Here is a 21,706-nt window from a genome sequence, read left to right on the forward strand (position 1 = left end):
TTTCCCCAGCTGACTACAGCATGTTGCCAGCATCATCCCATCCATCTCATGTGATTATAGTCTTTACATAAAGAGCCTTGTTTAACTTCTGCTAAAGAAACATTCGACCTTTCTAAACATCAGAAGTGACTTGATCCAACGTGCTTCAATCCCCAATCTGAGGATTGTGCTAAATGAAAGTCCCAACGACTTTAGGTACTTCTCTATGTCCCCTAAATGGAGACAGAGCCAATATTTCAGGGAAAAAATGGAAATTGGTGTGGGCTTATATACCTTAACCAGACCCTTGTGCCAATAGCTTGGAAAAAGCTGTCCTTTGTTTAGAGACAAATATACATCAATAATAATCACAAGGTATGATGGACTTTATGATCTAAGCACTTTCAGAGCCTTTTGAAGGCTCAAGGTTTACGTATTGCTGGGCAAAGTGAACCTGAACAGAAGACTTCACCCTCCCACTAAGAGCCTTGTATTGCCACCTGGTGATCCCAGGTCTGAAGTTCCATTATCCAAAGACAGTTGCCAGCTTCTTGTCATCAGTCCTGACTAGTTGATGAGAAGACCTTAAATTGTTCAGGAATGCGAAAAGGCAAGTAGCTGGAAACAGATGATTTGCAATGTCTAGTTTTAGTGAGAGAAGCCTACACAAGGAAGTGTCATGGGTTAGAAATTTGGTGATCTCAGGGCCTTTAAGTCCCAATCCAGGGTCCTGTGTCCCAGTCCTGCCTACATCCGTTTCACACTGGGCCCCCCAGGAAGTCTTAGCTTCTCATGGACTGCAACTCTTCATCTCTAAGTTTAAGTGACTTGATTTGGCTTAGCCATGGTACAGTCCTGTTCCCATAGGCTTCATGTGCTATAGAGGTTTTAATTTAGTTTTATGTAAATTCTTGATTTTGAATAACTCCTTGATTTAAGAAAACATATCAGGCTGAGCCCCTTGTCTAGCTTTTAGCACAAGATTAATTTTTCATACGTGAGCCCAAACACTGTCTTTATACGTTTTCAAATAGAAGTATGACTTTTGAAAATAAAGGTACTGAAGTTTAAGACGGGTTTAGTTTTTCTTAATTTGATCAAATATTCTGATAACTTTCAGTGCCAAACATTTTAATTTAGTTTTTCTTTCTTTTAGGCAGGAGCAAGCTCTTCTATTTAATTTTGAAAATGAGAAGACATTTAATTTATGTTTTCTCCTTCACTCAAAGATTCTACCCATCATACTATTTATATTCTAAATCCCTTCTTTAAGGAACTTCAAAGCCAAGGAGGAAATGAAAAGATTTTAATCCACTTCCTGATCTTAGTCATCATAATGGAAAGGGGTGCCTATAGTAAGAAAAGAGAGATGCAAAACCTTAGGAGAATTTATAGGCCTTTTATTTCCCAATTTTAGGCAACTCAATCCTGGGATTTTCTCCTATTCTTCACCTATTTGTTACAATTTGAAGTTCTGCTTGCTCCATAAATCCTGCTCAAACCACTATAGTCCACAGTGATCACTCTGTTCCTCCAACACGAACAGAATTCCTCCACTCTGTTATTCCAGTGTACTGTTTACGTATACCATGTACTGTACAGTACATTTGCGATATATATTTGCTATACAGTGTTATGTACTATATAGCAGATGTCACCCAAACCAAGTAATATAGATTGTCTAAATTAGTATTTCTTAAGCTTTGTATAGTGAAGGATTTGTTTCTCCCTTCCTCTAATTTATTGCAGAGCATTACTTTTTTTTTTTTTAAACTCCCAAATTGCTACCTAAAACACTTCTGTTGGGCCCTGAACTATTTATAAATGTGGCTTTATACACTCATGTACAATTTGGCCTCAGTTTTCTCCCCAGTGACAACCTCTTGTGTTTGAGGTTTTAAAATCCTTCTCGGACTCTTTGAGCTCAACCATCTCTGTCTAGGAGTAAGTGTAGACATAGGAATTTTACCTAACAAAATTTTGGTTTATATTTTGGGCCCTTATTAAAGTTATCTCCTGCATTTAAGACTCAAAAAATTACACTATAAAAATGAATTGCCAGAAAAATGAAATAAAAAGACATGTAAAATATAAAAACCAGATTTATTATTACCAAATTCCTTAATCAACACTTTTCATTTTTGAAGGGATCTATCACATTCTCAAAATGTTGTAAGTTTCTAAACAATTCTCCCAAGTTCTATATTTATCTCGTCTCGAACTGGCAGCAACAAGCTTATAGATCCGCTCTGAACCATGAGCTATACTTTGTATGAGTAGCACTGGTTATTACATGCAATATCTTATTATTTTTGCATGTGTTACATTCTGCATTGTGTAAATTACCTTGTGGACAAACCTTACACAGTATATATTTCTCCAGTAAGACTTATGAGTAGATAATTGTTAGTAGTAATTATAAAAATGAGGATGGTGATAACTCAAATTCTTAAAAATAATTAAAATAATTAGTAATGCTATCAGTAATATCAATGAATTGCTATTATTATCATTACTTGTTCTTTTTAAAATAAAAATCTGTTTAGAAATGTTTTTAACCTCTATTTTTAGTATTATACTCCAGATGTTCAATTGTTTAAAGCTAGACTTTCTCATTAAAAAACAGGAAAACCTTTCTTTTCATTGGAAAATATTTTAAATGAATATGAGTAAACATTTGGTTTTAACACAATACTGTTAAATACAGGGTGCTTTGTTATGCTGGCAACTGACATTTGTTTTTAGAAAATGCTATGGAATACCATTCTTGCTTATAATGTTATAATACTAAATTGTATTTAATATCCCTTCCCCATCTATTCCTTGAACTAAATATATAACATCTATGGGCAAAAACTTGCAGTCTTTCTGATTTTGGAAAATAGTCTTCGAGTTTAATCATCAATGGTTCTATACCCTCTTTTCCTTTCCTCTAACAAACTTTGAAAACAACTCAGTGGAGCCTGTAATCACCCTAGTTATTGTCCATAAGGGATGTTTGTAGAACAGGCATAGACCACACTGTCCTGAGCAAGCTGGATACATGGCCTTCTAAGCAGAGGTGACGTTTACTTCCAGGCATAGGCTGGATACTCAAAAAATACTTGGAGTGGAAGGGAAGATTGCTTCCAAGGTAATAACTGTGCTGCTGTTGCTGCTTCTGCAACAGGTGGCGGTGCTGATCTGTGTGGCTTCCTCTCCCCAGCAGCAAGAATCACTGGCTTCCGTGGAGCCCCTTGTAATCCCACCTTCCTGGGGCCAGGATTTCATGGATGCCGGGAAGAGTGGGGGTCTTCTAAGGGCTGCAGTGTGCCTGTCGAGAGTCTCACCTCTTTTCCTGTTCTGCATCTAAATAGGTCTTTGGCCTTCTTCTGGGCCTTCTTCTTCTGCTTTGCTAACGTTTCTCTCTCCATCATCAGCTGTGCGACGCATCCATGTGGGCAGATCAAATTGGCGAATTTGAACTGTGCCTGTAGATGTGGACCTGGGCTGCTCGGACACAAGCAGGATGGTTCCGGTGTGAAAAATCTGTCTTCGTTTAACTCGATGCTGATCTGCATTTGTCTGGAGACTCTGGGATGGTTTCATCTGACTCCCTCCTTTTATAAATGATGAAACTAAGGCTCAGAAATGCTCAAGGTTCTTCCATTTGATAGCCCTCCTATTGGAGTAGGAATTGATCTCTGTCTTTTCAGCTTCCATTTTACTAGGGTGGAGAGTTGGATTCTTAAAAGGAGAAGAATTTGCAGAATTGTTGGGTGAAGATCCAGAGGGTCCAAGGCAGAGTCCTTAAGGGGATTTTGCTGTCCTGGGAGTCAGGTAGCTGAGGATGCTAATCTCCCTGCCCATCCCCCACCTTCCCCCTCCATGCCACCGCCAAGCTCCCACCTGGCCCATCCCAGATTAGAGCCACAGCTCAGCAACCTCATTAGTGGAATGGCAATCCGCTCTGGCCTCCCTGGGCTGGGTGGTGGATTAATTGCTCAGTGATCAGAAGGTACCTTAAAGAAGGAAGGGATTACATGAATCCTTCCAACTGATCCCATCACCCCAGCTAACCCCTGCTCAAGGGTGGAGAAGGGGCAGGCGGGTATTGTGGAAGTCAAAGGCCTCTGAAAAGGCCCCACCCCAGAAAACCTCTCAGACTGTAGGCCCCAACTCTTGACAAAGTAGGAGGTGAAATAAGTTTGTGTGTGTGTTTATCAGTGGTGGCAAAAACTGGGAATTAAGAGGGGACACATGCCAGCCATGTAACCATCAGGGAACTATGTTGGAGGCCACATATTTGGCACCCTGCCTGGCACTGTCTTTGTTACTTACAACCATTCCCTTTTTTAATCCTCTGAGTTTTTAGACATAGGCATTCTCCTCCCTACTTCCTAGATGAGAGTAAGTTTGCCCCAGAAACCAGCTTAGCCTGGCTGCAGAGATGTTTTGTCACCGGTGACCCATGTTCCATATACTCCTCATATCCAGAATGTGGTCCCACATGTTTGTTTCAGTGGTTTTCATAGTGAGTTGTGGGACCAGCTTTTCTTAGTTGTCATTTGAGTATGGCAAACTGGAAATGGGTTCCTTTGGGAAGTTCTGTAAGAATTTATTGAAAGGGACTTCCTGGTAGTCCAGTGGCTAAGACTCTGTGTTCCCAATGCAGGGGACCCAAGTTTGATCCCTGGTCAGGGAACTAGATCCCACATGCCACAGCTAAGATCTGGTACAGCTAAATAAATAAACAAACTATATATTAAAAAAAAAAAAAAAAAAGGTTTATTGACAAGCCCAGGAAGATGCTGTGACCATGGCAAAACTTAGCCTGGGAGGAGACTTGACAGGCCCAGGTGATGTAGGAGCAGGAATCCGCTGCTTGGTTTGCTCATTTCCCCTTTCCTGACCTGACTCAATGTCCTCCTGTCTTCGCTACTCTGTGCCGTGATGGGTTGCTCTGTCGAGGCCTCATTGCTCCTTGCCCAGATCAGGGTAGCAGCTTCCAAGGGGCACCCACAGGCAGTATGTACTCACCCTGCCCTGTCCCCTTCCTCCCTCCCCTCTCCCCGCAGAGTGACACTCCCCTTGTTGAAATCCCGCTGGTTTCCCTCTCCCCACACTCTACCCCACAGGCGGATTCAGGGCTGTCTGCAGGCCCTGGCCCACCCCTCTGGCCTGCACTCTCCAGGCCCATTCAGCCCAGCCTCGCACCACCACCTGCGCCTGGCCCAGACAGGTCAGCCTTTCCTGTCCTCTTCCTAATGCCGAGGGGGGGGGGGGAGCCGCCTCCCCTTATCCACAGGCTGAATCCTGGCAAATCTCAAATTACCTTCGAGATTCCCTTCCTCCAGTAAAATGTTCCTGGTGCCTTGGTCTTAGAGGAGAGGTTGTCCATATGGTGAGACATTCCATTTAAGTCACACAATGCTGCTGTTAATCCAGGGATCCTTGGAGGCCTGGTTTGTGATTTCTTCCCACTTGTGTCCTTGCACAGAACCTGGGACAGAGAGCAGGCTCAGTGCGTGTGGAGTAAATGAGGTCTTTGCATGCATGCACGCTAAGTTGCTTCAGTTGTGTCTGACTCTGTGCGACCCTATGGACAGCAGCCCACCAGGCTCCTCTGTCCGCAGGATTCTGTAGGCAAGAATACTGGAGTGGGTTGCCATTTCCTTCTCCAAATGAGGTCTTTAGTAGGCTGTGTTTCTCACATATTTTGACTCTCAAGGGTCTTGATAACTCAGAAACCACAAAGGTAAAGCACAGAGTGAATAACTTCCCTGCTCCGCAGGGGGGCAGTAACACTTCCCTTAGTAGGACATAGCCTTCTGTCCCCAGTCTCCTGGTGGCTGTGTAAAGAGGAGAGGTTTGAGACTTGTCTGGTGGTCCAGTGGTTAAGAATCCAGGAGACACAGGATCAGTCCCTGGTCAGGGGACTAAGATCCCATGCGCCACAACAAAAACCCAGTGCAACCTAAAAATGGGGAGGGGGTGGTGAGAGATGGATAAGGCAGACATTTTCCTTAGTTTATAGACAAGGAACTCGAGAGGTGAAGCAGGTTGATCCACATGAGCTGGCAAAGGGGAGCTGGTGAGAAAGCTGCTCTGGGGTTTTCAGGTATGGATCCTATTGGCACACTTCCCACCATAGTTCCCTAATAGCCTGAAAGGATATGAAACCCAAGCTCATTAGAGGTTTCCAAAGTGAGTCATGGGGACCTGATGCTCTTTCCATGGAGGATCAGGCTATGGGCATCATTCTCCCAGGCTGTCCACACTCTTTCTCCAAAGGGATCTTCATCTGGGTCACTTAGTTCTGTGACTCAAGCAGCAGCCTGTTAGGTAAAGGAAATCAATGAAAAAAAAAGTGTGAAATGCAGGGTCCTGCAGGTAGGGATGGGTGGAGCAAATCCCCTGAACAACGGCTCCTGTTGCTGATTGCTGAGATCGATTCCACACAAAAGGGTCTCTCTCTGGATTGGCCAGAGGCAGCATCTCATATCTGTAAGGCACAGGTACAGGATGGAGAGGAGGCAAGAAGCTGGACTGAGTGACCAGTGGTTCCCAGTCCCTCAGAGCCAAGGTGACTTTGCTCTCTGTTCTTCCTGAGGCCTGGCCCTGACAGGGTCACCCCCTCTCCAGGCCTGGCTACAAGGGTCTTAAGGGCAACTTCTGTTGTAAGCAGAAGAATGTTAACAGCTGGGATGTGCCGGTCTGTCAGAGGTCACTGCTGTTACAAGTTTCAGAGTGAACATTTTTTAGTAGAAGGTGAGACAGAAGAACTGCAGGCTGTGCTTTGAGGTTGCACACTTGAAAAATCAGACCATTTTCAGAGCAGCAGGCTAAGGCTGCCCACCCTCTGCCGCTCGTCCCTTATAGACAGTAGCAGTTCACAGAGACACCACTCTGAGTAAAACTGGGCAGGTGGCCGGGAAAAGTCAGTGGCCCCTGAAACTGGAGTCAGCAGCTTTTATCCTGCTCTTCTACCAGTGAGCTGTGTCACCTTAGGCAAGTACCTTAACCTCTCTGGGCCATACTATTGTATGGACTGGAGAGAGGGCTCTCACAGATCTCCCTTTGACATTCAGTAAACCTGTGATTCTAGAATTCTCTCATGTTTTGTCATCTTCCACATTCCTTTCCAGAACCTTCCGGATGGCTCTTTCACATCTCCACCCACTGAGATGAGGTGGGTAGGGCTTTAATTTATGTCCTCCCCTTGCCCAGCTGCTCAAACTGCCTCTACTGTTGAGTTCTAATCCCAGATTTCCTATGAGTCATGTGATGATTTTAGCAAAGCCGCCTCCATTTTTAATTCTTTTTAATCTATGAAAACAGGGCCTCATCTATTATCTAAAGAAAGATGAGGATTCTTGAGAAAGCTGGTTAGATATGGTAGAGAATCCTCAGGTCAGAGGAGAATGATCATAATGACAATAATGGCAAGAACAACAAATATTAAGAGAACTTACCTTGTGCCTGGCCCTAGGCTTCTGAGGCATTAAAGTGTTTTACCACATTTACAGCTCCACAAAAAAACCCTCGTAACTTAAGTGATACTATTTTTGCTTTACAGATGAGGAAACTGGGTTGAGAGAGGTTAAATGATTTTTCTGGAGTCATACAACTCATAACTTTCGGAGCAGCATTTGAACCCAGACTAAACACTCTGGCCTTCTTTCCCCAAAGACTGTCTAGAGAAATCCTGAACTGTGATTTTAAAGTAGTGAGACTAAATATACACACACACAGCCATACTCATGGTCAATAGGAAAGTTTATGTAAGTGAATGCATTCTAAACAACACCATTACCTTATTGGGTCAATTTACGTACTTGTTCCAACAATGTCACACATGCTTGGTTAGGCTTCTTTCTCCTAGAGGGATACTTCGTGCACTGCCCACATGTACGGTATTTTCATATCATGGCCACAATCTGCTTTTTTATTCCTTGTGCTCACATATCTTTTCACCAGTTTTGACTCCAAGTGATCTTTGGCTATTTCCAACAGGCAAATTCCATCTACTTTTAAAGGAAATATGTACCACCATTCAACCAACCTGTCTGGCTGTATGCTTTCCCACTCTTCCAGTGGCTTGCAAAATATTTTAGCAGGGAAACTATTTTTATTTCCAGTGGAATCTTTTAAAAAAAAAAAACAACTAATTTTTGAGGCAGATAAAAGCAGAGCATCTGTGTTTGAAGCATGATAGGTGGCATGATCCCCATCCACTCTTCTCTCCTACCCTTCTACTTCTCATTCTTGGCCTAGAGGGTACCATCAAGGAGGCTTCAGGTTCCAGAGAACCCAGTTTGTAAACCACTGCCTTGGCACAGGCTGCCCAGTGGTGGGAGAGGCAATGCCAAGAGCTCCAAGCCTCCTTGCTGGCCCAATGTGAGCAAGTCCTGTCTATGAACTGAAATAGCATACAGGTCTCTCCTGAAAATTCTTACCTAAGGCTGCAAGAAAGGAGAATGTGACTCCTTGGTGAAAGACTCTTCAGGGTCTTTAATCCACTGTTCATATTTGTGGAAGAAGTTTCAGAGGTTTGCAGAACTGCTTTAAAGAAGGAAGAAGAGGGAGTTTGCTGGCTATAAATAGAAATGCTAGTTCTGAGGTCAAGAATGATAAAAGAGGAGAGAAAATTGAAGAATTGCAACGAACAGGGAAAAGAATCACAAAGATACTGAGAAAAAGCATAGAGAGTGGGGATTTCCAGCAGAAAACGGAACGCTCAGTATGTCCCAACCCCAGGCTGAATGGTGGATGTCCGCTGCCCCTGGCAATGTGTCCAGCCTCCCACTGAAGTTACGGGCTCACAAAGTCAGGAGGGGGAAGCACAGACCTGCTTTATGCTGGGCCCCTGGGGGCACCAACAGGGATCCCTTTTGTAAGGACAGAACTAAATAGGGTTTATACTCAAAAGTCTCTCAATCCTGGAGGAAATCGGGAATCAATGGTAAGAGAGATACACATGGAGTATTAGAGATCGAAAGAGCAGCCTTGCGTGAAAATAACCTGAGCCAAAGCTAGAAAGTCTAATGCGTTACTTCCTTTTAATGCTTAAATATGAACTTCGGGCAAAATTTTGCACTCTGAAGAGTTTTATCTCATCAAACTTTATTTTGACTCCTTCCTCTTAACTTAGTTCAACTAAAAAAAAAAATTTGAAAGTTACTTCTTTGTTTATACCCCCAGAGGAGGTATAAAGTTATAGCCATGGTTTTTCTAACATGAGTCACTTGCTGTAAGCCATGTTTGCTTGCGGCTCAGGAATTTTTCTGCCCTCCCATCTGAATGTCAGCGGAGCACAGCAAGGCGTTTCTACTTTTGATAGTTGGTTTAAAGTTGCTTTCACTTTACGGTGTCATTTTCTTGAATCTCAGACCAACACTTGGGGGGAATAAAATTCTCTTTAACAGGCAAGGAAAAAAAAAAAAAAGACCTCTATTAGTTTGCAGGCCTTGAACTAGTTACTAGTAAGCTGGGGAAGGACTTTGTAACCATATGAGTATAAGAAAACCGAGGGAGTGTATGGAAGATTGTCTCATCATATGATTTACTCTCTTTCTCATTAGGCCAAAGCCTTGAGACAGGTTTCAAACCATAGTGAATCAGACCCTTTACTATAGATGGAATTTGAAATGACTCCTGACCTAGGGCAGCAGTGGGCAGGCTTTCACTCTTGGATTTGGACCTGAGGCAGTGCTTTGTTGTATTCTGTATCGCCAGGCCTAGTACAGTGCTGGCGCATAGTAGGGGCCTGCTCAGACAGTGTTTGTGGGGCTGACCTGATTGTAAACAAAGGCAGGGGAGTGGGAATTTGCCAGGTGTAGCTGAGGATGAGTCAAGGAATAGAAATAATTCAAAGGCAGTACTGTGCTAAGTACTTGATGTTTTCTTCTTATTTAAACCTCATCAGACCTCCAGGAGGTAGGATCATTAATTTTTTTTTTTAAAGGTGGGAAACAGACTTAGATCAGATAAGTTTGCTGGGGCTACCGAAACAAAACACCATAGAATGGGTGACTTAACAGGAATTTATTTCTCACATTTCGGGAGGCTTAGCATCCAAGATCAAGGTGCCATCAGGGTAGATTTCATTCTGAGGCTTCTGTGGCTCACAGCTTGCAGTCATCTTGCTGAATGCTCACATGGCCTTCTTTTTGTGCAGGAGCATGGTTGGGAGTGGGCAGGTAGGAGATAGCAAGGTCTGGTATCTCTTCCTGTAAGGATACTGTCTCCTAGGGGCAGGGTCCCACCCCTGGGACTGCATTTAACTTTACTTCCTTGGAGGCGCCCTGTCTAAATACAACTACCCTGCAGGTGAAGGCTTCAACATAAGAATTTGGGGTCAGTGTGGGGACCATTCAACCCATAGTAAGTAACAAGCTCAAGGTTGCATCGTTAAGAAGTGTCAGAGCAGGAACTCAAACCCCTTTGCCTCAAGTCTGTGCTCTTAACTGCAAGGCAGCAATTCCATGATGTATAGGCTTACAGCCTCATGTACACAGAGGGATAGGACATCGTTGGATTTTTTAATTGTTGTTTTAATAAGTCTTTTATCTATTTTACTTATTTATTTTGGCCATGCTGCACAGTGTGCAGGATCCTAGTTCCTCAACCAAGGATCGAACCTGCATTGGAAGCACAGAGTCTTAACCACTAGACAGACAGCGAAGTCCTAGGATCTCACTGTTGGAAAGGATGATGATGGGATAGTCTGGGCCCAAATGAACCCTAAATCTCTTGCCACTCCACCCTCATCTCCATCCTGCCCACCAGTCATGCTGAAACCTTGCAGTTCCCTGAAGCTGTGCTCATTGTCTTCAGTCCTCTGAATATGAAACTTTGCTCTATCTACAAAAGTAGTTCTCAACCTTGGCTGCACGTTAGAACTGACTGGCAAGATTTAGAAAAACCAGGAATCAGAGCCAGATTAAAAGGTTCCCACTGGCCTCACACAAATAATGATAGGAACAGTATAACCTACTGAACAAAATAAGAAACCATGAGTTCATGCTGTTGTAAATTACCTTAATGAGTAAATTAAAAGTTTAATGATAAATAGGATATTTGCATAATTTCAAAGCACCTCCCTACAAAGGACTGATGAATTACAAAAGGAAAATGAGTAAATTTACAGAGGAGAAGCCTACTAGTCACCCCCTTAAGTAAGAGACGAAAGTGAACATTATCAATATTGGGGCAAAGAGAAAGCAGGTACTGCCTTGTAGGTTACAATAAGAAGCCACACACACAACTGTGATTGCCCTGTCAAAGGTGTATAACCTGGGTCCTATCGTGAGAAAACATCAGACAAACCAAAACTAAGTGATATTTCTGCAAAATAACTGGCTTGTCATCTTTAAAAGTGTCAAAGGTATGAATGTTCAGGAAAGACTGGGGACCTTTGGCAGAATAAAGGCAACTAAATAGAAACGTGACAACTAAAGGCAACGTGTAATCTGAACTAGATTCTTTTTCAATTAAAAATTTTGGGGATGGGAAACTTTCCTGATGTTCCAGGGGTTAAGAATTCCCCTTGCAGCGCAGGGAACACTGGTTCAATTCCTGATGTGGAGCTGGGATGCCACAACTAGCGAGCCTGGAAGCCACAACTACATAGTATGAACCCTGCAACAAAGGATCCCTCATGCTGCCACTCAGGCCCTGGGGCAGCCAAAGAAATAAATAGTAAAACATTTATTTCGAACATTTGGCAAAACTTGAATGATCATAATATATCCGTGTTTTGTTTTGTTTTTTTAATACTGATTTGTAAGTATGTAGGAGAGTGTTCTTGTTTGGAAGAAAATACACACTCTAAAGAAGGGAAGATGGGACACCAAATCAATAATTCTTTCCAAATTGTTCAGTTAAAAAAAGGCTATTTGTACCGTAATTGTAACTTTTCTGTAAGTTTGAAATTCTTAAAATACAAATGCTCAAAATCCCTGATGTCCAATTTGGATACCAAACCGATTAGGACACTCTCTAGGGAGGAGACCCAAGCGTTCAGTAGTTGTTGAAATTCCTGGTGGTTCCGCTGTGAACCCAGGCTGAGAACTGCTGGCCTTTCCCAAAGTACAGTTCCTGAACTGACAGAATTAGAGTCAGTGGGAAGCTTGTTAGAAACACAGACTCTTTGGCCCCACTCCAGACCTCCTAAATTCAAAACCCAAGGGTAGGGCCCGGCAATCTATACCTGAACAAGCTCTCCAAGTGGATTTGGTTCATGGTTAAGTTTAAGAACTGTTGGTTAGGAATCTTCCTCACTCTCCTGTGCATACTTGCTGCCAGTTATCTGTCCGGAGTCAGGTCAGACCTTCATCAGGTCCCATGCCTGGGGCTACCTCACTATTCTAGTGTGCAATTAGAAATCATCTGTTGACACACTTGTCACCCCCACCAGAGCTGGTCCAAGCCTCATTCACACAGTCCCTGGCATAGAGTAGGGTCCAGTGCATGCTTAGTTAATCGATGCTGATCAAATAAACGGAGGGACCAGCCGTGATGGTTCATGGGGTTCCCGTAGGCCACATTTACTTCCATTGGCATGCCCTTTAGAAGCATGCTGTGATGTGTCTCAAGTTGTTCAGTGATGGGAATTTGATAAGGGGCTCTATGGAGGCAGGGAACAAGGCAAGCGTTTGAAACCACATTCAGAAGCACCTCTGCCTTTAAGGGAGCTGGTAATGAAGGCTTTTACTAAAAAGGTGCCTGTGAGCTGCCGGACTCGCTAATTAAACCAGATGGACTGCATGATAGCTGATTAGATTCCTGACTTACCGATCTTCCTCCTATTTACTCGAATAAATATGTTCATGAGCCAGAAACCATCTCATTCAGGAAAAGCACCTCACTGAATATTTTTAGAAAATTAAACTTTTATGGATGACCCAGTCTGTGAGGAGCTAAAATGCCAAAGTCTGTTTCCTGTGGCACTCGGATGGTTGAGCTTTCAGCAGGGGAACCGTGAACGAGTTTGTTTCTGCAAATGTGTGCCAGAATAACAGCAACAACAAATTACAGACCCATCCATCACATGGATGGAGCCGGGAGCATGTCACAGTGATCGACATAACCAGGGGCTCGGGTCCTTCTTTGCTGTAACTGCCGCTGCCTCTTCTAGCTCCATTTGGTGGTTTCACATCTTGTGAATGCTGATTCCCAATTCCCTTGGCTCTCTTGATGCGAAATTTTGGAATGGGGGTAATGAAGTAGAAGCTGCAATGAACACATGATACATTAAAACCTGTATTTACAAATACATGCATATAAATATAGCTACATCTGTCCATGCATAAAACATATGCATATTTATATCAATAATTATATGTTATTTTGAAAAATCTACTCAAAATATACCCACGTAGCAAGGACCTTAAGTAATGATGGGGCTGATTCTTCACTTGAATTCCTGCTACGGATTGGGATCCATCTGCATTTGTAGATGGCTGGAATTGGACTCATGGGAGGTCATTTTGTGTAATCCATTGCTTTAAAGTATTTCCAGGATAATTCTGCTGAGATGGCAGAAGAGTGAGTGGAATATTCTGAAGATAGGACCTGGGATATATGGGCCTGAAGAACATCATGGTGGCTGAGAGGACAGACCTTAGTTCTAAGTGCCCAGTTTGACCTTGATGCAGTGAAAATTGGTGCTAAACTGAGCTGACTTCCTTGGTGAACTATATAATCAGAATGTTATTCACTCACACTCAAAGCGTATTTTTGCCTGCCTGATGGAGTGCTAGCATGTGTTTACTTCCAATGCTGAGGCAACATATTTCCAAGTTTTCAGGCTTAACAACCATACAGAAGTATTTCCTCTTATACCAAAAACCAACATTAAAGTTGTTTCATAAAGGCAAGATGAGTCTCAGGGAGGTAAGAGGAATGTAATTCCCAGTGTGGAACTTTCTGGTCCTTTTATTCATTTGTCTCATATTTAATACATTCCTATTGTGTGGCAGATACTGTTCTAGGGGTAAATAGTGGTTAATGAGATAGGCACAATCTCTTCTCTCATGAAACTTAGAAATTTTTTGTTTAATTTTTATTTTGTATTGGAGTGTAGTTGATTTTATAGTGTTGTCTTTCAGGTGTATGGCAAAGTGATTCAGTTATGTTGTTTAGTTGCTAAGTTGTATCCAACTATTTTGCTACCCCATGGATTATAGCATGCCAGTCTCTTCTGTCTATGGGATTTCCCAGCAAGAATGCTGGTGTGGGCAACCATTTCCTTCTGCAGGGGATCTTCCCAACCCAGGAATCGAACCTACATCCCCTGCATTGCAGGTGAATTCTTTACCACTACGCCACCAGGGAAGTCCCAATTCAGTTATACATATACATACATCTGTTTTTTTTCCCGATTCTTTTACCATATAGGCTATTACAGAGCACTGAGTAGAGTTTCCTGTGCTATACAGTAGGTCCCTGTTGATCATCTATTTTATATATAATTGTGTGTGTATGTTAACCCCAGACTCCCAGTTTATCTCTTCCCTCCCACCTTTTCCCTTTAGTAACCATATTTGTTTTCTTTGTCTGTGAGTCTGTTTCTGTCTTGTAAATAAGTTCATTTATGTAATTTTTTAGACTCCACTGGTAAGTGATATCATATGATATTTGTCTTTCTCTGACTTCACTTAGTGTGATAATCTCTAGGTCCTTCCATGCTGATGCAAAAGCCATCATTTCATTCTTTGTATGGCTGAGTAATTGTCCATTGTATATATGTACATCTTCTTCATCCATTCATCTGCTGATGGACTTTTAGGTTGCTTCCTTGTCTAAGCTGTTGTAAACAGTGCTGCCTTGAACACTGGGGGGCATGTATCTTTTCAAATTGTGGTTTTCCTGGAGCTTACAATTTTTGTTAACTCACTGTTAAGTTTTGTGAAAGTGGAAATAAATGATGTTGGTAGAATTTGCAGACTAACTGAGGAACTGAATACTGTCTTCCAGAAACCCATCAGAAAGCCATCTCTACAGAAGATTGTTATGGGTCAAATTGTGTTACCTCCCCACCCCCAAAAATCCATATGTTGAAATGATCCCCAGTTTTTCAGAATGAGATATTACTTGGAGACAGGGGCTTTAAAGAAGTACTGAAGTTAAAAAGAGATGATTAGAATGGGCTCTCATCCAGCATGACGGGTATCCTTATAAGAAGAAAGGTGGACACGGATAACATAGCAGGAAGACAGTGTGGAAACAGAGAAGAAGACCATCTGCAGGCCAAGGAGAGAGGCCTAGAACAGTTTCATGCTTCACAGCTCTCAGGCAGAACCAGTGCTGCCAACACCTTGATAGCAGATAGTTCTTCTAGCCTCCAGATAGTAAATATTTATTGTTCAAACTGCCCAATCTGCAGTACTTTGTTACAGCAGCTCTAACAAACTAGTACAAATATATTAACTGCTAAAATGTGGACAGGGAATGGACCAGCCTGCTCAAGTGGTAACAAATAAGGTTTTTAGTAAGAAGTGAGGATAATGTTTCAGGGGGATAAAAAGAGAAATGAGTTCTTGAAAAAAATAGAAAGCTCTTGCAAACAGAAAAAAAGGAGAAATCAAGATGCAACTCTCGTTGCATCCTGATAACATCATCAACGTGAAAGAGGCTTCTGCCTTCTCCAGAGGGCACCTTCCCCTGATGTCATGTTTATTGAATTGTCTTGTTTTACAACAAAGGGAAATGGCTTCGTGTTAGGCTCTCTCCTTCTTTCATTCAGACACGTTCGGTTCTTGCCAGATAAGACTGGCTTTGTCTCTTGTGATTACGCACTTAGATGTTTCCTTAATGCTCAGACTTAAGAGTTTAAGCCCAGTGGGCAGAGACCATTGCTGATTCTGCATTTGGATTTGTGCCCGACCACTCAGGACAACATCAAGACACATACTCGGTGGTGAGAGAAGCAGTACAACTGAGAAGAGCGTGGTATGCTGCCATTCTTTTTTCTATCATTGGGATGCTGTATGGCAGGGTGTTGAAAATTAAACCTGGGAAGGAAGGGTGGAGCATATGCTCAAAGATGGGAAGTCAAACACTGCAAATACTTGTGGTGGACATGGTACTGCGCTGATGCTCAAAGGACACAGAAATTGGTACAGTTACAAGAGGTCCCTGTGTCAGTCCTGCTGGCCTGGAAAGCTGACTTCATGGAGGTCTTTCAGGCACCCATGTGAAAGGTTCTGATTACCTTTAGCACTAGCTGAGAAGACCATTGTCTCTCACTGAATAATAATATAGCTCATCTTCCTTCATGTCTTGAACCGCCCTCCCGCTGGTTGCCAGGAAGTCCCATGCAAAGGTGCGAGGAGTTGTTCTGTTCTAAGAGGGGTGAATGCCAACATGACCATCCCATCACCGCTTGCCCTCCTGTTACATTTGCTAATTACTTCACTGACTCCCCCCAGATGGCAAACACTCCCTTACAGGGACCCTCCCTTAGCTCTTTCAGTATCTCTAGAGTCTGGTCTATGCCCAGTTCCTAGCTGGTGCTCAAATGTCTGCTGCAAGAAGAGAAGGAGAATGAAAAGCTTTCTCTCTTTGGTCTGAAGAACACGCTTGCAGCATAATTAACATGGTTTAAACCTGCGTAACTTATGGTTCCCAAGAGTCTCCACCAAGACCTTGCCCTGCTCCCCCACCCTCTTGTAAGTGCTTCACCCAGAGGTGACTCAGGTGTGTTTCCAAAGCTGGTCCTCCCGCGCTGCCATTTTCCTGTTCACCCACAACAGCACCTTAGCTACCTTTTGCCTCTAGGGCTGCAGTGTGTGGAGACAGAGACCAGTGTCCCCCCTCGTTGCTCCTGGCTCACTCAGAAACTGGCCCGGCAGACTACTCAGGCCATTTCATTCTGTACCAGCGGGACGCCACCCCCCAGCTCCTGCTGGCTGCACTGACCCTGTTTGCCAAAAGGCACCCCTGCCTGCCTTTCACTCTTCAGGCCCCAGCAGTTTTTCTTAGCTCTTTTATTCTAGTTTCAGGACTCAGGGCTCACATTTGAGGCCACAGGGAATGGAGCTAGATGAAAGCTCCGAATGATGTCTTTCCCCCCGGGCCCTGGCCCTGGCCCTTAGCACTGTGGCTGTCAAAGCTCGTTCCCTCAGGAAACTCCCAGGGCCTTTTGCACACACAGGCCCCCACCCTCCCTTCCAGCTGCTAAACCTGTGTCCTGGGATCAGTGCCAGTGGGACTCAAGCTGGGATCCCTGCTCCCAGAAGAAAGCAGGCCAGTCTTCCTCAGCTAGAGGCTGTACCTCTTCTTGCCCAGGAGGACGCATTAATGCCACAGTTGCCAAAAACAATCCGTATGAGCTCGAGAAGGGCTTCAGCAGTGTAGGAAGGCCATGTCAGCTGGGAACCTGATAGACTTCTATCTGAAACTAGAGGTACCACTTACAAGCTTTGTAACCAGGACTCGTTACTAGGATTTTATGGGCAGTGTTTCCCAGTCTGTTAAATGGGATCATTCCCACCCCATGGGGCTCTAAGAAGTTTCTATGTGTGAAAATATGAGGGTATAATGTTGCCAACAAATAAGAGGTGCTGAATTCACTTTGCTTTTCTTGTCTTTCCATTCCCTCAAGTCAGGAATGAGAAATAATAATATATAAATATACATATATATATGTATATATATAGGCCATGCCAAGTGGCATGAGTGATCTTAGTTCCTTGATCAGGGATTGAATCCATGCCTCCTGCATTGGGAGCATGGAGGCTTAACCACTGGACCAGCAGGGAAGTTTCTGATATAAATCTTTGATTTTAAACCACCCACTGATGAACCTCCCCTTGAATATCCTAGCAGCAGGGTTGGGAAAGGATCCCCATCCCTTAGCAGCTGAGACACATATATGTCTGAGCTTCTTAGTGGTAACTGGGATTGAGGTCCACACCCGCCCATCAGAACCTCCCAGAATGTACTGGCAGAGCTAACTGGGCCATTCCTGCTGAGTTCTGTAGTGTTCAGAAGAACTCTTTCATTAAGATGCTCAGAAGGGGTTTTGGATGAAGCTGAGGGAAGCACCAGGAGCACAGTGAGCTGAGCAGGGAGAAGAGGGATGGGAGGGGAAGCTTACAAGTAAATGGAACCTCTTCTTCACCGGTTGACCACCGCCAGGAGGCCAAGGGGCTGAAAAGCAGAGGAAGCCTGTTTCCTGTCCACCACCAGCCAGAAACAATTAATAACTTTACATCTACGGGAAATTGATGGAAACTTCTTGAGTTTCCCTCCCAACTTGGTCTTTTTTCTTTTTTAATTATTGTATTTTTGGCTGTGCCCTGCAGCATATGGGGTCTTAGTTCCCTGACCATTGGAAGCATGGAGTCTTAACCACTAGACCACAGGGGAAGTCCCCTAACTTGGCCCCTTTCAATCATTTGCTCCCACTGCCCTTATCACTGCTACTCTTGCGGAATGAACAGTGCCTCCTACCCCACAGTCCTCACCTCCACTCTGAAGCTCTCATGCCCCATGTCAGACAAGCAGAGTAGACCTTCTAACTGCTGTGCATTAGGGCACAAAGAGCACAGGCTTTAGAATCAGAGCTGATCACTTTTATTGGCTCTTCTATTACCTTCTGAAAGCTTCCATTTCTTCCAAGTTTAAATAGAGATAGTAACATCCACCTTACAAATTTGGAAGCGAAATGAGATGGTATATGTATGGCATCTGAGTATATGGCGTATAGTACAATGGCTATTTCTAGGTGTTGTGGTGGTGGAACGTATGGCAGCTGTTAGATGCATTTATTCATACCAGGAATACTGTCTCCCTAGCTTTCAAAACCCTGTCTCTTTTTCATGACCACAGATGGCATTACCTCCATACCACCTTCCTCATCTTCTCTAACTATTTCATTTCTTCTGAATTCACAGTTACTTTCTACCACTTATTTGGCCTTTATCTCTTGCTTCCAGTTCTTCTGAGCAAGTTTTATATTTTCTCTATTTGACTGCAAGCACCTCCAGACAGAGACCCTTCTAATAAGTCACCCTTCTAATAAGTGTTAGAGTACAGGCTTCCTGGTAGCTGTGAATATCAGTGAACAGCAACAGCCCTGTTTGGACAGTTGGACATGTTAAGGCTGCTGAGTATTCATTCCATGATGTACAAGAAATGGTACTAGTGTGTTGAGGACAACTCACAAATGGCTAAGATAAAGTGCAATAGTGGGAGAGCCTCAGAGAACTCCAAGGGCTGGATTTCCCTGGTGGTCCAGTGGTTAAGAGTCCACCTGCCAATGCAAGGGACACAGGTTCGATCCCTGCTCCAGGAAGATCCCACATGTCAAGGAGCAGCTAAGCCTGTGCATGTGCTGCAGCTACTGGGCTTGTGTGCCCTAGAGCCCATGCTCTACACCTAGAGAGGCTACCATAATGAGAAGCCCTTGCACCACCAGAGAGTACCCCCCACTCACTGCAAGTAGAAAAAGCCATGAAGACCTAGCACAGCCAAAAACAAATTAAAAAAAAAAAAAATCAAGGGCCCTGTCAAGGGACTGCTCTCAAAATAGGCCGCCTTCTTTGATCTGTTTCTTTGGAGACCAGGTGATTATAATTTAAGATGGGTTTGGGAATTTCCATGCTGCCGGAGACACCATCTGAGAACCTTCCCAGTACTTGGTTCTGACAGCAAATACTGAAGCGGAAAAAATATTTCCATCCATCTGCAGTAATCTCTTGTTTCTCTAGCAGTTAGAGAGAGGGGGTGGGGGAAATAAATTAAAGCCTACATCAGATGGAAAAAAAAAGGGGGGGGAGCTGAAAAGCCAGGCTACTGCCAGGCCATTTTTTATGCAGGTACAGGAAATGCCAAACTTTTGTGGCTATTGGGTGGAGGTGCTGGGAATATAATCATTTGAACTGTGATAATTGAAGGCATTAAAGAAGAAAAGCCCAACTGAAAAACTTCCAGAAAAGCAAAGGCTCTCAGAATTCAAAGCAAGCCACTCATACCCTCCTGTTTCACAGCCGCAGCCGCAATCAAAGAAAAAGCTGCACCAGGTCCTGACTGGGGCCACTTTCCAGGTCCCAAAAGAATCCACACATCTGTGCCTGTCTTCTGTGCCAAACAAAATTCTAGCTCCAGCACCTTTCCCCATCCTTATGTGCAGACCTTCCATGTTTGTGTGTCTAAGCTGGTCCATGTGGTGCCTGTATCACTTACTGCTTTCAGGCTGGGACCCCAGGGAGCAAAACCCTGCTGAGGGCTTTGCGCTTTCCTTAGGTTATACAATCTGTGTCTTGTTACCCTGCCTGTCAACTTAGCTGGAGCTTGTGTTGGCTTGAGCTGGCGGTTCTCAGTGCTCCTGGAGGTAGGCCAGGCTGACAACATATATCTGAGGATTAAACCATTAAAACCATAATGGCTTCTTCCCCCTCCTGCCTTCTCCTTGCCTTTGGACCATTCAGAGCCAGAGGCGTCTCAGAAAGGGAAGAGGCTCCTGCCCATTCATATCCTAAGCCAGATCTAAAGTAGCAGCTCAGATGCTTCATGGTGACACAAAAGTGTTTGCTTTAGAGGATTGGCTCTTGACTTTGAAGTGTCCATCATGTATATCGTTGAGTGATAAACTTTTTCTGCTTGTTAGCTTCTATTTCTTTGCTTGTGGGTGTTGGCTCACAGGACCTGGTATGTCTATGTTGCAGGAATGGGAAGATGGAGCGTGGTTGTATAGTGCCTCAAAAAGGCCATCACAGAACTCGCCTGTGAACAGGTTTCTTTTAGAGCGTGATATACCCTGCACTGCATTCTGTACAGGGCTTTTCTTTTTAGCAGAAGTAGACCTAATACTTTGCCTGGTTCCTGACTTCAGGAGGCTCACGGTCAGATCAGGAGCTATTCACACACACAGCTCAGCATGACAACAGCAGGAGTTAGAGATGGTGAGTGAGAGTGTAGCAAATCGGAGGAAGACAGACTGAACTCTGAGAGTGTGCTTCATGAAGGAAGTGGGATCTGTGCTTGATTTTAAAGGATTGGTCAGATTTGGAGAAAATGACAAGATAGGCATAGTCTCTATAAACTGATACTTAAGAGTGATGACTGGAGAGAGATGGCTTGGTCTTCAGTTCCAGCTATACATCTGCCCAACTGTGTGACCTCAGGCAAGTTACTTGCTCTCTTCATCCCTCAGTTTCCCCAGCTGTAAAAAATGATAATAATATTGGGTTGGCCAAAAAGTTCATTGGGATTTTCACATAAGATACTGTGGAGAGACTCAATCAAACTTTTTGGCCAACCCAATATTATCTGTCTCAAAGGATGCCTTTGAGGATTGCCTGAATTAATACCTGGAAAGCACGGAGCTTAACTGCAGTGATAATGATGGTGAGATAAAGCTTGTTTGAGAGCAAAGAGCAGAACTGTGGAGAATGAGGGTAATGCATTTCAAGCAGAAGGAATCAAGTGAAGCCAGCCTTTAGGGGCCCGTCAGAGTCACCCAGAGGAGTGAGCACTTTGTGCAATAGGAAAGGAGAAAGTGTTTTTAAATGCTGTGTGTGTGCATGTGTGTGCATGCCAGGGTGCGGCAGGGTGGAAATGGATTTTAAGGGAAAGCTAGTATGTCAGCAGTTTATCTTCCCTGGCCATTTAAATCTCCAGTCCCTGCCCTCATCATTAGATCACCTGGACAGGCCTCTAGTTAGACGTCCCAGTGGCTCAAACCTTCAACCAGACCATTTTCGGAATGGTGCTTTATTTTTAATCAGGTGCTTAC

General features: G+C 43.7%; 1 protein-coding gene across 2 annotated transcripts in view; it reads left to right on the forward strand.

Annotated features, from left to right (window-relative positions):
* Positions 1-21,706, forward strand: part of RORA (RAR related orphan receptor A) — an 807,747-nt gene that overhangs the window by 267,964 nt on the left and 518,077 nt on the right. Inside the window, exon 1 of one of the 2 annotated variants that reach the window (XM_027971773.3) lies at positions 1-21,706. This exon is cut by the window's left edge and continues 267,964 nt beyond it; it is cut by the window's right edge and continues 133,619 nt beyond it. The exons of the other annotated variant lie outside the window; for it this stretch is intronic. The gene's annotated coding sequence lies outside the window, so the exon portion shown is untranslated. 2 annotated transcript variants of the gene reach the window in all.

This window comes from Ovis aries, chromosome 7 (assembly GCF_016772045.2).
Source record: "Ovis aries strain OAR_USU_Benz2616 breed Rambouillet chromosome 7, ARS-UI_Ramb_v3.0, whole genome shotgun sequence".
Classification (NCBI taxonomy): Eukaryota; Metazoa; Chordata; class Mammalia; order Artiodactyla; family Bovidae; genus Ovis; species Ovis aries.